Source organism: Opisthocomus hoazin, chromosome 9, assembly GCF_030867145.1.
Source record: "Opisthocomus hoazin isolate bOpiHoa1 chromosome 9, bOpiHoa1.hap1, whole genome shotgun sequence".
Taxonomy (NCBI): domain Eukaryota; kingdom Metazoa; phylum Chordata; class Aves; order Opisthocomiformes; family Opisthocomidae; genus Opisthocomus; species Opisthocomus hoazin.
This window is the reverse complement of record NC_134422.1, coordinates 8,455,284-8,474,540: the sequence shown is the minus strand read 5'-3', so window position 1 is coordinate 8,474,540 and position 19,257 is coordinate 8,455,284. Positions and strand designations below refer to the sequence as shown.

The following is a 19,257-nucleotide window of genomic DNA, read 5'->3' as shown; positions in this document are numbered from 1 at the left end:
GTCTATATGGTAAATTTAACATACTTTGCAGTTAGTGTAGTCCATTTCCATAAAGCCCATTGTATTATGTTGCATTGCATTTGCATGACAAGGTTATGGTAGCAGAGGGGCTATAGGGATGGCTTCTGTGAGAGGCTGCCAGAAGCTTCCCCTCTGTCTGACAGAGCCAGGGCCAGTTGACTCCAAGACAGATCAGCTGCTGGCCAAGGCCATGCCCATCAGTGACAGTGGTAGCATCTCTGGGATAACAGATTTAAGAAGGAAAAAAAACCAAACTGCGTACGGGCAACTGCAGTGGGAGAAAGGAGTGAGACGATGTGAGAGAAACAACTCTGCAGACACCAAGGTCAGTGAAGAAGGAGGGGGAGGAGGTGTTCCACGCACCGGAGCAGAGATTCCACTGCAGCTTATAGTGAAGACCATGGTGAGGCAGGCTGTCCCCCTGCAGCCCATGGAGGTCCACGGTGGAGCAGATCTCCACCTGTAGCCCATGGAAGGGACCCCACGTCGGAGCAGGTGGATGCCTGAAGGAAGCTGTGATCCCATGGGGAGCCTGCGCTGGAGCAGGCTCCTGCCAGGACCTGTGGCCCCATGGAGAGAGGAGCCCACGCTGGAGCAGGTTTGCTGGCAGGGCTTATGACCCCGTGGAGGATCCACACTGGAGCAGTCTGTTGCTGAAGAACAGCACCCCGTGGAAGGGAACCATGTCAGAGAAGTTCATGGAGAACTGCAGCCCATGGGAAGGACCCCACGCTGGAGCAGGGGAAGAGTGTGAGGAGTCCTCGCCCTGAGGGGGAAGGAGCTGCAGAGACAACATGTGATGAACTGACTGCAGCCCCCATTCCCCGTCCCCCTGCACCGCTCAGGGGGAGCAGGTAGAAAATACAGGAGTAAGGTTTAGCCCAGGAAGAAGGGAGGGGTGGGGGGAAGGTGTTTTTAAGATTTAATTTTATTTCTCATTATCCTGCTCTGATTTGATTGGTGACAAATTAAACTAATTTCCCCAAGTTCAGTCTGTTTTCTCTGTGACAGTAATTGTTGAGTGATCTCTCCCTGTCCTTATTTTGACCCAGGAGCCTTTCACTGTATTTTTTCTCCCCTGTCCAGTTGAGGAGGCAGACTGATAGAGCAGCTTTGGTGAGCATCTGGCGTCCAGCCAGACTAAACCATGACATATATATTCACAAAAAAAGAAACATTCCTTTGTTACAAGATCTTCAGCCCCATGGAGTAAAAATACATTTAAATAACAAGAGATTTCGGAAAGGAATATAAAAGATGGGAGGCAGTGATAGGATAAAGAAGATGTGATAACTCTTCTAGTAAGTAATGAAGATATTTAATCTGATAAATTTTTGTAAGAGTCACTTTAGGAACTCAGAATCACAGAATCACAGAATCACAGAATAGTAGGGGTTGGAAGGGACCTCTGTGGGTCATCTAGTCCAACCCTCCTGCCGAAGCAGGGTCACCTACAGCAGGCTGCACAGGACCTTGTCCAGGCGGGTCTTGAATATCTCCAGAGAAGGAGACTCCACAACCTCCCTGGGCAGCCTGTTCCAGTGCTCCGTCACCCTCAGAGGGAAGAAGTTCTTCCTCATGTTCAGATGGAACTTCCTCTGCTTCAGTTTGTGCCCATTGCCCCTTGTCCTGTCACTGGGCACCACTGAAAAGAGCTTGGCCCCATCCTCCTGACATCCACCCTTCAGATATTTATAAGCATTTATTAGGTCCCCTCGCAGCCTTCTCTTCTTCAGGCTGAACAAGCCCAGTTCCCTCAGCCTTTCCTCGTAGGGGAGATGCTCCAGTCCCCTCATCATCCTCGTAGCCCTTCGCTGGACTCTCTCCAGTTGCTCTTCATCTTTCTTGAACTGGGGAGCCCAGAACTGGACACAGTACTCTAGATGAGGCCTCACTAGGGCAGTGTAGAGGGGAAGGAGAACCTCCCTCGTCCTGCTGGCCACACTCTTCTTGATGCACCCCAGGATCCCATTGGCTTCCTTGGCAGCCAGGGCACACTGCTGGCTCATGGTTAACCTGTCGTCCACCAGGATGCCCAGGTCCCTCTCCGCAGAGCTGCTCTCCAGCAGGTCCACCCCAAGCCTGTACTGGTGCATGAGGTTGTTCCTCCCCAGGTGCAGGACCCTGCATTTGGCTTTGTTGAACCTCATCAGGTTCCTCTCTGCCCAGCTTTCCAGCCTATCCAGGTCACGCTGAATGGCAGCACAGCCTTCTGGTGTATCTACCACACCTCCCAGTTTGGTGTCATCAGCAAACTTGCTGAGGGTACATTCTAACTCTTCATCCAGGTCGTTGATGAAGAAGTTAAACAAGACTGGGCCCAGTACTGACCCCTGGGGGACACCACTTGTTACCAGCCTCCAACTAGACTCAGCGCCGCTGATGACAACCCTCTCAGTTCTGCCATTCAGCCAGTTCTCTATCCACTTCACCGACCACTCATCCAGCCCACACTTCCTCAGCTTCCCTAGGAGGATATCATGGAATACTGTGTCGAAAGCCTTGCTGAAGTCAAGGTAGACAACATCCACGGCTTTCCCTTTGTCTACCCAGCCAGTCATGCCATCGTAGAAAGCTATCAGATTGGTCAGGCATGATTTCCCCTTGGTGAATCCATGCTGACTACTCCTGATAACCTTCTTCTCTTCCACTTGCTTGATGACGGCCTCCAGGATAAGCTGCTCCATCACCTTTCCCGCGATGGAGGTGAGGCTGACCGGCCTGTAGTTCCCTGGGTCCTCCTTCTTGCCCTTTTTGAAGATTGGAGTGACATTGGTCTTTCTCCAGTCCTCGGGCACCTCTCCTGTCCTCCAGGACCTCTCAAAGATGATGGAGAGTGGCTCAGCAATGACATCCGCCAGCTCCCGCAGCACTCGTGGGTGCATTCCATCGGGGCCCATGGATTTGTGGACATCCAGATCACTTAAGCGATCCCTCACACAGTCCTCCTCGACCAAGGGAAAGTCGTCCTCTTTGTAGGCTTCTTCTCGTACCTCCGGGGCCTGGGATTCCTGAGGCCCAGTCTTAGCACTGAAGACTGAAGCAAAGAAGGCATTCATTAGCTCTGCCTTCTCTGCATCCTCCGTCACCAGGACACCCGCCTCATACTCCATTGTATTTCATCAGTTCTAAATATGTTAAGTGAATATTGACTTTGGGCTAAACTTTGCATAGTCAAGCATCAAACTCAAAACCCCATAAAATTAAAGGTGCTATTCCCCTTTTTGCAATAGGAATCCTATTCATAGACACTCTATTTCCAGAAGTGTCCAGTAACAAGAGGAGAAGACTTAGAGGTTACTGAAATTCCAGATGGATGAGCATTCCTCTGAGACTTTTGCTTGAAAGACTGCCCAAATAGTCTTTGCTGTATAAACTTGGTGGGAACTACAGATTGCAAAATATCAGCAATTCCAGACAACTGCAAGCACCTAAAAGATTCTCATCAAAAAGATTCTCATCAAAGTCAGATTAAAATTTTCCAGATGATGCTTTAAATCACTTTTTGAAGGACATCATTTAGGGTAACCTACAAAATTCAGTTGTTATTTAGCAACTAAAATTCCACTAAAACTTTCATTTACCACCAAACAATGCAAACACGTGCTCAATATTATCCAGACCTTAGCCAACCTGATTTTTTTCTTTATTAATAACACAGAATAACAATATAAATACACGTCAGCCTGGAATGCATTGACCACTGGACTCTCAACCTTTCAGATTTTTGAACGAGACCAAACAGGACCTACTAGATTCGCTTAACCAGCAGAAAGCCTACAGGTAAGCTCTCATATGTGGTAATTCTACAGTCAAGAACCCTGTCTTTATTGCCCATCTCATAGATAACAGACAAGACATACTGTAAATAATTTCTTGGTGCTGAATAATATTCCAGGATTTCAGTCATAGGGTACACTACAGTGAATCAGTACCCTACATAAAATTTCCTTAATTTGAGGGGCTGAAGGGAAAAGCGTTCAAAGTTGATGATCTAAGTCTCACAGTTTGAGTTTATTTCTAATAATAACAGAAGTTTCACCTACCTCCTGTTGAAGCGAGACTGTTTTGTCACAGTCCATAAATTGCTGAAAACAGTTTCCTTTTTGCGAAGTTTTATAATCATTCCTTTTTAGCTTTATAAAGCATTCTCCACTTTACTGACTTCTATAAATCAAACGCCTCCCAGTTTCAAACTTTAATTGCCAAAAGAGTGACAACAGTTCTCCTTTAAGTAGATAGAAAGTAAACTAAATCTGTTTTTAACACCCTGGTTTAACAGTTCCCATAAGCAAAATGTCACCTGGCTACTTGAGAGAGAAAAGATGCCAATTTCAGTGGTTGCCTACATGATGTGTTTTCTTCACACCCTTGTGTGATAATGCATTTAGAATTAACAAAGAGTAAACTTGATTAAGATATATTTCTGAGTCTGTATATCCTTTTGAGTTTCAAATGACAAGTTAATAAAATATTTTAAACAACAACTAAGCATCATTTAAGAACAAGTACAGGTATGTACAACAGTACTATCCAGATTGTGAAGTCTGTCAAACGTTCTAGAGATTTATAGGAAATGCGGTATTTCCTAGATGTGTTGTCACTTAAAGCGGTAAGCCTGATGCTGAAATCACAATTGACATCATAGTTCAAATTGTAAAATCAAATTCAAAAATAAGGATAATTTGGCTCCTGGTATTTCTTTTGGGTATCAAATAACAACAGAAATACAGGTACATTTAACTAAGTTAAAATGAAAAAGAATCAACTTCATGATTTCATTTTGGCATTGCCCTGGAGTCCTTTGTTACACTAGTGATAATGTAGCAGAGATCCAACTAGATACTCTGTATTCCAGTTCCTTCCTCTGTTACACTGGCCACAACCACACTACAGCACTAAAGGTGCACCTTAGTTAAAAATTATGAATTTGACCCTTTAGTACCAAGATTTTCCAGATTTTGCCCATGAGACACAGTTCTGTGAGATGCAGTACAACAGCGGAAAATGACTGGGACTATATTTGGGGTACAGAGGCACGGATCTATATATAGCTATATGTACATATATAGATAAAGTTCATCTGGGAACTGCAGAGTAACATTTCCAGAAACTGCTGTTCTGAAGTCATTCCAGTTTGCTGTTCAAAATATGCCAGGAGCTGCACGGGAACCTGTGAAAGCTGGAAAGAGGAATTGAGTCTCAGGTTGTTAGGCCTTGTTGAATTGGAGCTGTTCTGCACCTTGAAGAGATTTAACTTCACTGTGAAAGAGGCATTATGGCCTGTTCAGGTCATTTCTGTCAAGGTGAGCGAGTCGGACCTTAGAAAAGAAGCACATCCCTGGATGAGTTAGCAAATAAAAGGAAGGAATAAGGACATAGTAACAGCTGCACTGAGTCAGACGAAGGACCATCTGCTCAGTATCTAAAAGAAAGAACTTGAGGACACACTTTGGTGAGCAGTGTATGAAACAGGACAAATACAGAATGATGCCTCCCAGGAAATGTTTTCCCAGCTTCCTAACAGTCAGAGACTTAGAGGCTTCTTTAAAGTTGTTACCTATTTAACAGCCACTGAAGGACCTCTTATCCTTGAACTGTGTAACTCTTTTTCAAATACATTTACATTTTTGGCCTCCAGAAAGTCCTGCAGATTCTACAATTTAACTTAGATTTTGCCTGGTCAAGTATTTAATTTTGTTTGAAATCCACTATTCAAAGTTTTCTTGGGTGCCCCAGGTTTTTTTGCTCTGACAAATACTGAACAATTCTGCCCCAGTCGTCCTTGTATGATCTGTGATTTCATAGTCTTGTTTTATCCAACCTTTACCACCTCTTTCCCAAGTTCTCCTGTTCTCTAATTTCTACTCAGTGTCTCTTCTCATATGATGCAATTCAAAGTGTCTGATCATTCTTATCATCCTTTATTGTTTTACTATATCTTTTTTGAGGTATGGAAAGAGAACGGCCAGATGCAAATCTGAGTGTACCATAGATCTATACAGACATAGGGATGTTTTATTTTGTTCACAAACGCTTTCTTTATTCCATTCTGGTTTTTTGATCACTGTTGAACATTGATCTGATATTTTCAGAGACTCTTCAAAGTAAATTCACAGTCTCATTCCTGATCAGCAATATCAAAAGTCCATTTGGTTATATAGGCAGCCATTTTTCATGTAATTTTGCATTTATCATGCAAAGTAATATCAACACTAAATTATATCTGCTGTTTTATTTTCCTGTCACGTAGTATCACAGTATCCTTCTGCAACATTTTGCAATCAGATTTAGATTTTATTATCTTCAGCAATTTTATATCATCTGCAACTGTCACCTCAATATTCATTCCCTTTCCAGACCATTTACAAATATGCTGAAAAGTAAGGTTGCAAAACAAGGTCCTGAGAGATTGCAAAGATAAACTACCTCCACAGCCAAGGGATCCCGTATCCCTATTTCTATTTTTCTTTTCTATCTTTTTCTACTTGTATCTTTTAAGCATCTTATGGCATATCCCATGACAATCTTCTCTCTCTAATGACAGCAAGTGTTTGGCTCAAGATTTTGTCAAAAAGCTTATGGATATCTGAATGGAGACTACTATCCAAATCAGAGAGATGGTTGCCGACTCCTTCAAACAACAAACCAACCTGTGAGCTTATTGTTTACCTCTACAGAAGAGGATCATGCATAGATATTAACCTATCATACATATGCTATCTATACATACCCTAAGCATATTTCCTGCTGATTCATTGGGGCAGAAGTCAGACTAAGCTATCCATTTCCGATTTCCAGATTTACCACTACTGACCTCTCTGAAATTCTTGCTTCTGATAATTATGAAAATAGGCTGATTAGACAACGTAGCAGAAATTTCCTACCTAAGTGCCTTCAAAACTTTTGGACAAACAGCATCAAGCCCTGGTACCGTTAATTTTACTGATTCCATCTAAAAAGTCTTCTATGGATTCTTCAGTTTGAGACAATAGCTCCATAAATATCATACTGAAGGGGAAACTTACAAAATTACTACCTCAATAGTGAACACCAATACAAAGAACCCATCCAGATTTTCTACTATGTCCTTACTGTCTTTGTTCTTTCTTAGCCTTTCTGCTTTTATGCCTTTATCATTTATCTGCCACACAGTATCTTTGGCAAATCTCCATGAGTGGCCAGTGACTTGTTTCCTCAGGAAAGTCTTCAATTCCCCCAGGTTTAATGAAATCTCTAAAATAAATCATGATGCAATTTCCGTTTGCATTCAAAGGAGAGCACAGAGTATCTCTTGCACCTTGGGCAGTCATTCAAACCAGTGCAAGGTGGATGGAAAATATAACCACTTTCACTAATTACTACAAAGGGAAGAAGACAGTGAAGAATCAGCTCTACCAGATTTATACTGTGCCTATGAAATTTTACAATTACACGTCACTTTGCCCTGAAACACCATTGTGATCTCTGAAAAGAAAACTCATATAATTTCCTGCAAATGGGGAGCTCCTTAGTACACTTATTGAACACATTCAACACCTATTAGAAATGTCTGGTCTTGTACCTAAAAACAAGGGTCTATTTCCTGTTTGATAACTCAGAGAAAAGTTAATGGAAATGTTTGTACAATTTATGTTTACAATATCTGTGGTAATGGGAAGATCTGTTGGAATATAGTTCAATGTTTTCTGGTGATGGAAAATTTTATAGTCCAGTTGTTACATTTATGGACAGGGGACAGAATAAAACCTTCAAAGGCAAGAGTCAAATAATAATTTATAGGTTTGCTCTTTTGTGCTGGGCAGAGTTTATAATACCTTTTAAAAATCTGACTTTTTCGTATGCATAAAAATTTGGTGGGAAGGATACAGTGAAAGCCTAACTGCAAAGTTTTACTCATGTTGAAAAACAGGGGCTTTACCTGAATATGGGGAAAAGATAGGAACATTTTCTATTTCCTACTCTTCTGATATTTAATCAGAGTTAAACCAAGGTTATCCTACAGGAACGTTGAATTGTAAATAAGGAGTAAAAGAGGGTGACTCTTCAAGATTTCACTTTGTGATCAGAATATTATTAGGGTTGAATATGACAGCTCTTCAGAATTATATTGTACTGTAGTTCAAAAAACGTAGACGAGGTCCTGAGAAATCAGAGCAATCAAACAAAAAAGCAAGATACATTCTTGAACAAGAACACATAAGCTTTCTGATCTCCAGCACAGAGGTTGGAATTGGTTATCATCTTGCAGTAAATTCATTTGTATCAATAAAGCTGAGGGAGACATCAAACAGAAAGCTTTAAAAGCGTTATGTTGGAAGCCTCAAGACACAGACATTGTTTGGCAATGGAGAGACAAAGATACTTTTCAGGAAAGTCTTTTTTATCTTATCTCTGGTTCAAATTTCAGTTTTTCCTTCTTCTTTTTCCTCTTCTCCTTTTTCATTTTATTGAAGTTATGTTCAACATTAATAATACAATACTGAGGCTACCACCAAAGAGTCCACTTAGTATCTGCAAAGCTAACAACTAACCCTTTATTCAGAGGACCAGGGTGCGGGGAGGTTATAAAAGAAGATCAGAAACCTGGCACAGAGGGATGGACACCTTTCAGAGACCAGGCAACAGGGCTTTGAAGGAGGTGTAGATCATAATGCAGATGCTCTCTAGTTCCTATCCCAAGTGCCTTACCCCTGCGGTGATCCAAGAAGTATAACATGATGTAACACTGTGTGTATCTCCTGGAGACGAGAGGGGGCTATCAGACTGGAACAAAGGCAGGAATGTTGGATATAGTCCACGTCAGAAGAAAGAGATCTCTATATTAAAAATAATTTCTTTCTCTATATTCTCTCATAATATATAGTTCATAATGACAGACATTGCTATTAGGAAAGGCAAACTAAATTTTATTGTATGTGTGCTGTAATATTGTTACAGTGCTGCAAGCCAAAAGGAAACACAAGATTACACATACCTCCCTAAGGAAAGGTTTATGTAGGTATTGTCTATGAATAATCACGGAATTCGTCTATGTTCTAGACACATTTCTCCATGTTACAGTAATTTATTCTTTGAACAGAGATGGAAAATTCAACAAGTAGACTGCTTTAAAGGTGACATTAATCAATTCTGGAGTTAGCACTGGTGACTTCTGTGCACTTGCATTTTAGGTTATCATCCACTGTTGGTCCATAATGAGAATTCTCCAAAAGTCAGTATAGAGAAGTGCAAAAGATTTGGTCTCACAACCTAAACATTCCTGAAACACTCCTACTGCACTCAATGTCTTCTAAGGATTACTTCTGTCCTTTTACGTTGAGTTTACAGTGAGCAAGCAGAAGTTAGTATAAACGTCTTAACCTGCCTGTGTTCTCTACTAATCTGAAGCTGTGACTGGCACACAAACACACAAGCAAGTTTCTGTTTCCCACTCAGGGCGGGGCTGTACCTGCAACTTTTGGACACAAAAGCAAGCAGGAAAACAGTATCAGTAGGCGATATTTTGAATGTGTCTACTAGAATATAATTGTCTTCCTCATCAATAAGACAGACCTCAGAGTAACCCAAAAGTTCTCCATGAACAACAGGTATAGCCAAGATCCTCAGTCCTAGCCTGAGATAACGTTTAGGTGTTTTCACACATGCAATAGACCTATCAACTTAGCTCCTGTAATCACTGAATGTTGGCTCACACGATGCGTTCCTTTGCATGTAGGGCAGCTACACACGTGGTGACACACGGTGCCAGAAGCACACATGGTGGCACACAGTGTAGTGTGACTACTGCTGGGAAGCATGCTTCCTGGCAGAGCCCTGGACACACAGCACAGCCTTAGGAGGTACCCTAAATTGCAGAGTAGCACTGCCACGCCATTCCTCCCTGTACCCAAGGGTGATGGGATCAGCAGGCACAGTTCTGGAGCTGGAGAGAGCCTGTGGCTCTGAGATGCAAACAGGCAAGAGAAGATGCCAGCATCAGGGCCCTGATTGCATTAACAGGCCCTAATGGTCCTAACCAGCCTCACTGGGCCTCCACCCACACTGTCTTCCCATAGGCACTGAGTGAGCAAGCAGATGGGTGAAGCTTTAACCATCTGAGTTTCATGCTGAATGGGAGACAGGTCTCAGGTAGCTAAAGCTGAAGAATTGGTGGCTTACTCGTTACACACCAAAATGAGGAATAAACATGTGCCAGGCTGCTCTAAGATTCTCATAATACTTCAATGCTGCAGAGGTTTATGTTCTCTCTTCTCTCAGTCTCTTGCTCCCTTTGCTCCAAGAACCCAACCTTTCCTCAGGGAACGCTCCTTGAGCAGGGAGCCCACTCTCCTACGCTGTTGTCACTTCCTTAACCAATGCACATAGTTTGCTACCCTCTGCCGTATTTTTTCACTTAGCTGTGTCAGATGTACATACTGTAAAATACGTAGTATAATTTCCTATTCATGAAAGGAGGACCTGGTTGGTATGCTTCAGTTTGAAAACTGTTACCTACTATGCCCTTCAGTAAGAGCTCTGCTAGGAGACCACTGTTGTTATTTTCTGATACATACTGTTTCTATAACAGAACATATCAAACTCAAAAGTGACTCCAATGTTAAGTCCGCTCCTGCATATGAGCTTCCTAAATTAAAAGCATAATAAATGGGAAAGAATGAAAGCGCTATAGATGCTGTTATTTCACCTGCTTTTGTTTCTCTGTGACAAGAGCCTGTTCCACAAATCGGAGCCGATCTTTTAAAAAGTTACCCAGCTTACACAGAAAGAGGTCCAAGGCTTTTATCGTTCAACGTCTTGTAAAATTTTCAAACCCTTAACCTCTCATTAAACACCAGTGAGCGTTTCCAACCCAGAACACAGCAGAATGCTGGGTGAAAAGTGAAACTGCAAATTGCACATCATTATTGCAGATGCTTGTGGGTACAAACCAGTGTCCTTCAGCATGCATTGGATGCTTCACAGTTCTCTGTCCTGCGTGGAGAAACCCAAAACGAACAGCACTGAACACTAGCAGAGATTTTTGTGAATTGTCACCAAAACCATACCCATTTATTTGATTTTGTTTAGTTTGGGGGTTTTTCTTTGTGTAACCATTTTCTGATGATTCATGGCGTGTGAAGAATATTGTAACAGATACTGATCTAAGTTCTGCAGTTTATTACAAGCTGATAACTATTACTCCTTTAACTTGTATTATGTTGTAGTGGCAACCAGAAACACTTTTTTTTCCGCCTTGATCTTCTCCTCAGCGAAGAAGCCTCCACCCCTACCAGAAAGGACTGGCCACCAGATGTCACCCACCTTCTACCAGCTCCCCCGAAGCCTGCGCTCGCAGGCCTGGGAAGACCCGCCGTTCTCCAGCAGCCGTGCTAAATGCAGCCTGTCTCGCCACCGCAAAATGTAGTCATCTTCTCACTACAAAAACACATGATCTTCCCTCGGTCTAATGGCTCCCGAACGCCGAAGCCCTAGCAGTTCGTGGAGCGTGCTTTGAAGCCAGCCTGCGCAGCGGAGGAATGCCCTGCAACTCCTGGCACAAATGCCGGTGCGTGTCCACGGCTCAGGGAAACGCCACTGCTGTACTGCGCCCACCTAGCGCAGCCACAACCGCAGCGGCTCCACCAGCGAGCAGCTCCGCGCCCGACCTTACTGCGGCGGACGAGCCCGGGGGAGGCAGCGGAGGGCTCTCGGGAGAGCCCGCGCTCAGCCAGCCGTGCCTACCCGGCCCCGCTTTCCCGCCCGCGGGCTGACAGACCGCCCAGCGTCGTGAGGCGGCGGCGCCGGGCTCCCGGCCCGCTCCGCCAGGCCCGAGCGCGGCCCGCCGCCCGCTGACAGGGCCCCGGCGTGAGGGGGAAGCGGGGCGAGGCCGGGGCTGCGGCGGGGGCCGAGGCCGCCCCTCAGGAGCGCGGGGCTGAGGGGGCGCCGAGGCGTCGCCCCGCCGGCGGGCTCGTGGGCGCTTCCCACCGGGGCCGCCCCCGCACACTCACCGCAGCGGCTGCGCACGGGTGGGCCGCGGCCGTGCCCCGCTTGCGGGCGCTTTCTCCTCACACCCGCGCCCCCGCCTCCCGCCCGCTCGGCCGACGGGCAGGCACTTTGCACACGCTCCCTCGCTCTGCCTCCGGCCTGTCACAGCCGCTTCCGGCCGGGCGGGCCGCTGGCGCGCGCGGCCGCCAGCCTTGCCGCCTGCTGCACACGGGCGGGCGCTGCCGCGCCGCGCCCTCTCTCTCCTCTCTCTCTCTCGCGGGGCTGGCAGTTTGCAGACGCTCCCTTGCGCCCGCCCGCCTCCAGGTGGCCCGGCCCCCACGGCGGGCGCGGCGGCCGCCCCTCAGCCCGCGCCGGCCTCCGCCGAGGACCATGGGCGATGCGCTGCTGCCGGCGCGGGAGGCTGCGCACGGCCGGCGCCGGAGGAGGTGAGGCGACGCCGGAGTCGGTGAGGCGACGCCGGAGTCCGGGGCTGGCGGGGGACGGTGCCGCGCCCGGCCCCGCTGCGGGGAGGGGGGGGCGCCGCCGCTGGCCCCCTCAGGCCGCTGCGGCTCCGCGGGCCGTGAGGGAGAGCGGGCTCCTCAGCCCCCCTCGTCGCGGCCGTGCGGGGCGGGGGCCGTGTGTCGTGTGTCCGTCCCCCCCACCGGGCCACTTCGCCCCTCCGGGGCCGGCCTGGTGTGGGCGAGCCGCATGTTGCGCGGGTGCGGAACGGGAGGGAGGGAGCCGTTTCGGTGCGTCGGGGCCCGTCCTTTCCGCGGCCCGGCCGCCCCCGTCACCTTGCGTAACGACCTTCCGCGCCCGGCCCGGCGGGGAGCGCGTCCGCGGGCGGCGGCTGCGGCCCCCCGAGCGGAGCCGGGGCCCGGGCGGTGCCTCCGGAGGAGGGGGCGGCCCCGGCGGCGGCCGTGTGCCGGGGCGGGCTGAGGGACGGAGCCGCGCTGGCCGGGGTTGCCGGAGCGCGGGTGGGAGGGTGAGTCTCGGGCGAAAGTCTGTTGAAATCTCCCCGTTACGATCCGGTTTACGAGCTCTCGGTTCCAGCCGGTGCTGGTTTATGTTTCCTCTTCAGACTTCGTAAAACCTCTAGGAAGAGGATTTGAGAAAAAGGTTCCCGAAAACTGTCATCTCCGCGCCAGCTGTGCTTCGGGCTGCCATGTCGGCGACTTTTTCGCCAGAGGTGCCCTGAGCTGTAGGTGGGAAATAGCGATGCTCTGCGTTCGTCAGGCTCGGTGTTTCTGACACATCAGCAGCGTCTGCTGGTTCGGTTGTAGGGGTTTATCTTTCTGTGAAAAGCGGCGTCTGACCTGCTGTGATCGCATAGGTGTGCGGACCTACGTTAAACACGAATTTTGGGGGCCTGTTTTATTGTCTCCCTTGAGTTTTAGCAACTACTACAGGTAAACTTACTTTTTAATATATTTAGGGGAAAATAAATGTCACTCAGTTTTGAGAAACTAAATGTTGGTAGAGGCTTTCCTCGCTTTCAACGTAGTGAATGTAGGTGCCATCTTTTCCATATGCAGTGTAGTATCAATCTCGTCTTTTGAGTGCATGTTTCCCTTTCTGGCATTGTGGTCAGTAAACTTGGGAGAATGAATTCTTAATTCTTGCATTAGGTCTTGATACATCAGTCTCTCCTGGCAAGTGCAGCAACAATAAAATGCTCTTCAAATGGAGGTTCACTCTTGAGATTCATGTTATTCTAGTACACAGTCTTTTTTTGTCTAAAAAGCTCTGTCACCTTGTCCCCATGAAATAGCATGATAGTTTTTTCAATAGCATGACTCATAATCCTAAATACAGGAATGAATTTTGACTTAGTGCAGTGCAAGTGCTTTATCTCAGCAAACAGCCTTCTGTGTAGAAAAAACAAGCAGGGTGGAGGGAATGTCTGGTTCTGTATCTTTTAATCTTTGTCCTCAGGAGGACAGCGTTTGAAGTTGTTTGCAGGCTGGGGGTATGTCTTTACTCCCAAATCAATGAGGTGATCTCAGTTCTTTCAAAATAGTTTTGCCGTTTTGTAAAAGACTGAAAAGCTTTCAAAAAAGAAGGAACCGGTTAGTTCTTGTTGTTTATTACTGAAACCGTTTTGCCTGGGGACACTGAGTCCAATTTAGTCTGAATGGGTGATTTACCTTTCTCCTTCTTCATCTCTGTGTAATGACTCTGACTCTTCTTCATGAGAAACTCTGCTTACTGCAGCAGCCACTGTTCACATAATTACTGGTGGCTGTACCGAGCCTAACAGGGAAAAAACCTTCACCTCTTTTTCTGGTGGCTTTGTTACATATAAGATAACTTTCACTACTGCGTCCTGCTCTTTACCTGTATGAAATAATGTAGGGAGTAGTTTACTCTTAAAATGGCTCATGGAGCGGTATGTTTAGCAAAAGGAATGCCTGCTCTTCATGATTTAACGTATGCAGAGTAACGTAACTGTTTTCTGTTGCTCTTATGTAGAATATGGTTTTATTTTGTACAAGCAGAATAAGGATTAAATCAGAACATATGCTTCCTCTTTTCCGGGTGATAAATCCATCTTGCTGTCCAGGAGGAAGGCAGCTTATACAGCCTGGACTGAAAAGATCCTGAGAGACAAAGTGGCTGAATACTGAATATAAGAAGATCAGGTTGCTTAAGCTCCCAAAACTGAACTGCCTAAAACTCAGGAGGAAGCCAGCAACACTGGGTGCAAATCATCTAAAATCGTTAATCTGCTTCACGAAATAGAATCTGGCAAAATAATGAAGTGTTATGAATTCCTAAAATGACTTAGAATAAGGACAATTGCTCTCCAATTTAAAGTCATCTCTGTCCAGCCAGATTCCCCTCCTTTCCCTTGATAAGAAACCAAAAGGCTTTATACCATCAACTTCTATACTGGAGATAATGTGTAGAATTTTATTAGCACCACTCATTTCCCTTCAAGTTTTATTTTTTTATTTTTTACTTTGTTTGCAATGTTGTGTTTTTGGCATTATATGCTGCCTGCATCTAATAGGTTCACTCTGCTTTTGCTTCTGTTTAATAAAATAGCTTAGTATGCAGTTTGCTTCCTCATTTTGGCTCTAAAATTTTAATAGAACTTCAGGAGTAGATGGCATTAACTGCCCTTCACTGATATAGTAACTTGATTATTAGCTGTGTGGTAGGTGTTGTGAAGGCTTATGTGAATGCAGTGTTCATGTTATGAGCAGACTGAGATCTAAAGAAGACTGTCTTAGTGTTTCATGAGAGAATCAGAGAATTAGTTCAGTTTTATTGATAGGAAAAGCAGTGGGATTCGGTGGCAAGCATTACTTTACGGTTATTTGCCAACAGATTGTCTGACTTAGTGTATGCTTAGTCTCTTAAATAGATGATGGAAAGAAATGCAATGCGATGAATGTCAGAAAAGCCAGGTTCTGATAGTATTTTTATTCATGTCACGATATTCCTGAAGTGTCCGCAGAACTCTCTTGCTTAGCCCAATTTGGAACCAGAGCAGTACTCCAGCAGCAGCTCTGGGTAATGAACATTGGAAGCATCTGCTGAAGGAAATCAACATGCTGCACTCTGCTAATCAGCCAGGAATCTGAGGAGTGGAAAGTCTTTCAGAAATCAAGCAGTTTTGCTATTAGTACTATTATCTTCAGTTTCAAAAAAATTCTTAACTGATTGGAGTACAATAAGGTCATCCTTTATTCCTCTCTATTTTTGCCGAATTAGTATGTATGCATCTCTGCATTTCATATACCACATATGCACATCTACTTAAACAAAAGAAATCCCAACACCAAAACCTAAAAAATCTTTTGTCTTCCGCACTTCAGAAGAAAAAGTGGAATTTTGTGTTTGCCTCTGTGTGTATGTGTGCACACTCAAAACCCTCTCATTTTCCTCTTTTAACCTCCTGTTATTGGCGTACATGACTGAAGTTGTAAAGGCTTCATTATCTGTTTCACTTTCATTTCTTGAAGAGCCCAGACCTATAATACAATGAAGTATAACATCTGTGAGGAAGAAGTCTCATTCAGATTGTTTTTTGATAGTGGATTGATTTCCATCACTTCTGACCCCATCAAAGTCAGTTTCTTGTTTGTTTGTGTGAGTTCATGGCCACAAAGAGAAGGTGACTTAGAGTTTTATGCAAACCTACGTTAGTTTGGTGAAGGGTTTTGGGTATTGATATAGGCTCTCCTAATTGGGTGGCATCTGAGGAGGAGTCACCGTAACGATGGATAACTGGTAACAGAAGTGCTGATCCAGCCTCCCAGATGTGAAGCAGCAGCTTTTAGTGACAACACAAGCTTTTATCAGGGTGGATAGTCTTATACTTCTGTTCAAGCTGGGATAGTTGAACTGTTGAGATGAATTTGTGAGTTTTTGTTCTTGCCTTCCAACAAGGAGAAGTCTTGTCTGCTTTAATCAGGTGAATCTTTCAAGCCCAAGGTCTATGTATGCACTCAGGCCAGGATGTAGCTCCTTCAAGTGGAACTTCTTCTAAAATTATGGGATTTTCGTATGTCTGTGGCAGCTTGCATACTAGGGAGACACTGTAGTGAAAGAGAAAATTGATTTGGGGGACAGGGATTGCCTCTTAGAGTACACTAAGTAGCAAAGTCCTTCTTGTGAGGAAAGCTTACATCAATGGTGTGATTAGTTTGATTTATTATTTATGGTTTGTGTGAGCCAAGAATCCTGTGATCCTGGCCCTTTGAGTCTCACAAGGTCCTCTTATTCCTGTTAGCTAACTGTATTTCTTCATATATCCCACAGGCATTCCAAACTATTTAACCTTGATTATTAGTCTAACCTACTGACGTTTGTCTTACAGATTTTTATATCCTGATTAAAGCCTGTAATCTTTGAAAGCTATAAACCACCTCTTCTGACCTTGTTGTTCTTTAGATGGAGGGATTTTTGTGGGTTACAAGTAGTGGTCAGCACCTGATTTTTACTTTTATTGGTTATTGCTCATGGGTCATGTAGTTTGTTACATTTCTTTGTATGTAATTTTTTGCCATATAATGTATTCCTTGTAGTTACTTTTCCCTAGAATAGTTTTATAACTAAAGTATTTTCTTCACTCTTGTTAGTGTTAGGTGAAGTCTATTGCTGCTTCGTTTCCATTGCCTGTTAAGGTTGTGTCTGTTTCCTAGGGAAGGGAGGAACAAGTTGTACATGCACCATGACTGGTACAGCAGTTTATATAACCTGCTCTGAGGTCCTAGCAAAGCGTTTTCAGATAGCTACTAATCAAGTAGTAGATTGAATATTAGGAAAAATTTCTTCATGGAAAGGATTGTCAAGTATTGGAGCAGGGAATTTGTTGAGTCACCGTCCCTGGAGGTAGACACAGTGCTTAGGGACGTGGTTTAGTGGTGGACTTGGTAGCGTTAGGTTTATGGTTGGACTCGATAATCTTAAGGGTCTTTTCCAACCTAAGTGATACTATGATGTCCAGTTCTGGGCTCCCCAGTTGAAGAAAGATGAGGAGCTACTGGAGAGAGTCCAGCGGAGGGCTACGAGGATGGTGAGGGGACTGGAGCATCTCTCCTGTGAGGAAAGGCTGAGGGAGCTGGGCTTGCTCAGCCTGAAGAAGAGAAGACTGCGAGGGGACCTTATAAATGCTTATAAATATCTGAAGGGTGGGTGTCAGGAGGATGGGGCCAGACTCTTTTCAGTGGTGCCCAACGACAGGACAAGGGGCAATGGGCACAAACTGAAGCAGAGGAAGTTCCGTCTGAACATGAGGTAGAACCTCTTCCCTCTGAGGGTGATGGAGCCCTGGCACAGGCTGCCCAGGGAGGTTGTGGAGTCTCCTTCTCTGGAGATATTCCAGACCTGCCTGGACAAGGTCCTGTGCAGCCTGCTGTAGGTGACCCTGCTTCGGCAGGGGGTTGGACTAGATGACCCACAGAGGTCCCTTCCAACCCTGAACATTCTATGATTCTGTGTATGAAAGAGTTGTCATAAAAGGTACAAGCTGCAGTGAATTCTCATTCCTGCCTAAGGTTAGATTTTATGGTTCTTGGATGTGTGGTGTCTCAGGTACTGAACCTTTGGACTCTACCACATTATGTGATAGTCCTCATCTGCCGTATGCATGACGACAGTGATTTGACATGTTCTTACAGAAGATCCTTGTAAGTACGAAGGTATCTGCATATATTCACTTAGGCAGTAGTTCTCTTGAATTTAAAATGCTGTGTCTTATCCCTCCCCTCCCCTCTCCTTCCCTTTTTTTTTTTGTCCCCTCCCTCGCTCTCTCTGTGTGTTTGTTCCTTTTCGGCAGAGAGCCAATACAGTTCAATGCAGTTTTTGGAAGTTTCACCTGAACTCTGCAAAGCATGATTTTAGTATGAATGTGATATACCTGGAAGATAATTTCAAGTATTAAGGACCCCACATAACTAAACTTGTATTTTCTCTGCTATTATGACCTTTTTTTGTAAAATGAAGTGTAAAATGCGTTTTGGTTGAAGATGGTCTATCTGAATTGTTTCCTTAGTCACGTGAAACTTGTCTACGTAGGATACACGAGTTTAGAAAAATATGCCTAACTCCTTCATTCAGTGAATTTGAGCATTGATATGGTATTCATAGCAAAAAATCTTTGAACATCTATCTCCTAACAAGCTCTTGAGTAACTTCCATGAGTCTGTCTTGATAGGTGTCCTGTTCAAGTACAGTTTGTGCAACGATTGAATTTTCTGTATTGCAGATTAAGAGCAGTGAAAATACTGGCTTTAAGTTGCTCTTGAGAAAGTTTTATGCTGTACCGTTAGACCTCTGTATCAGACATACCAATTCATTCCTTTTCCTGAAAAGCTTGTTTTTTAAAAACAAAAACAAAGAAACAAAACCACAAGCCCTAGAATAAATGTGAGGGATGTTTCTGACCTGGTAGTTATCCAGGTTTGAAGCTGTTTGTTCATTCTATACTAAGACATTGTAACATGATTGTATTGAATGCTGAATGAAACTGTTTGCATGACCTAACTGTAGAATGAAAGTCCTACACTGTTTCAGCGCACTGTAGTGTGAAGGCTTTTTCTGCCTCAAAGAAATGCTTCTAGTACTAATGCCTCTAAAATATTAGTCCAAGTAACATGAACCACGAAATAGTTCACATCTCCCAATGCTGGTTTGAATTGCCTGTTTCTGTCTAGCTGTAATTAAAGCTTGCTGGTTTTAATAATTAAAATTGCAATAAGGAAAACAGAGAATCTGTCTAGAAGTATTCAGCAAACAGCAACAACCAGATCTTCGTCT

At 44.7% G+C, this 19,257-nt stretch overlaps 1 protein-coding gene across 3 annotated transcripts in view; it reads left to right on the top strand.

Annotated features, from left to right (window-relative positions):
- Positions 1-11,550: 11,550 nt before the first annotated feature.
- Positions 11,551-19,257, top strand: part of MGAT5 (alpha-1,6-mannosylglycoprotein 6-beta-N-acetylglucosaminyltransferase) — a 139,991-nt gene continuing 132,284 nt past the window's right edge. The window contains exon 1 of one of the 3 annotated variants that reach the window (XM_075429957.1): positions 11,551-11,569. The gene's annotated coding sequence lies outside the window, so the exon portion shown is untranslated. Of the gene's footprint in view, positions 11,570-12,334; positions 12,455-19,257 lie in introns of those variants that run through there. The other 2 variants (XM_075429955.1, XM_075429956.1) reach the window with 2 other exon arrangements.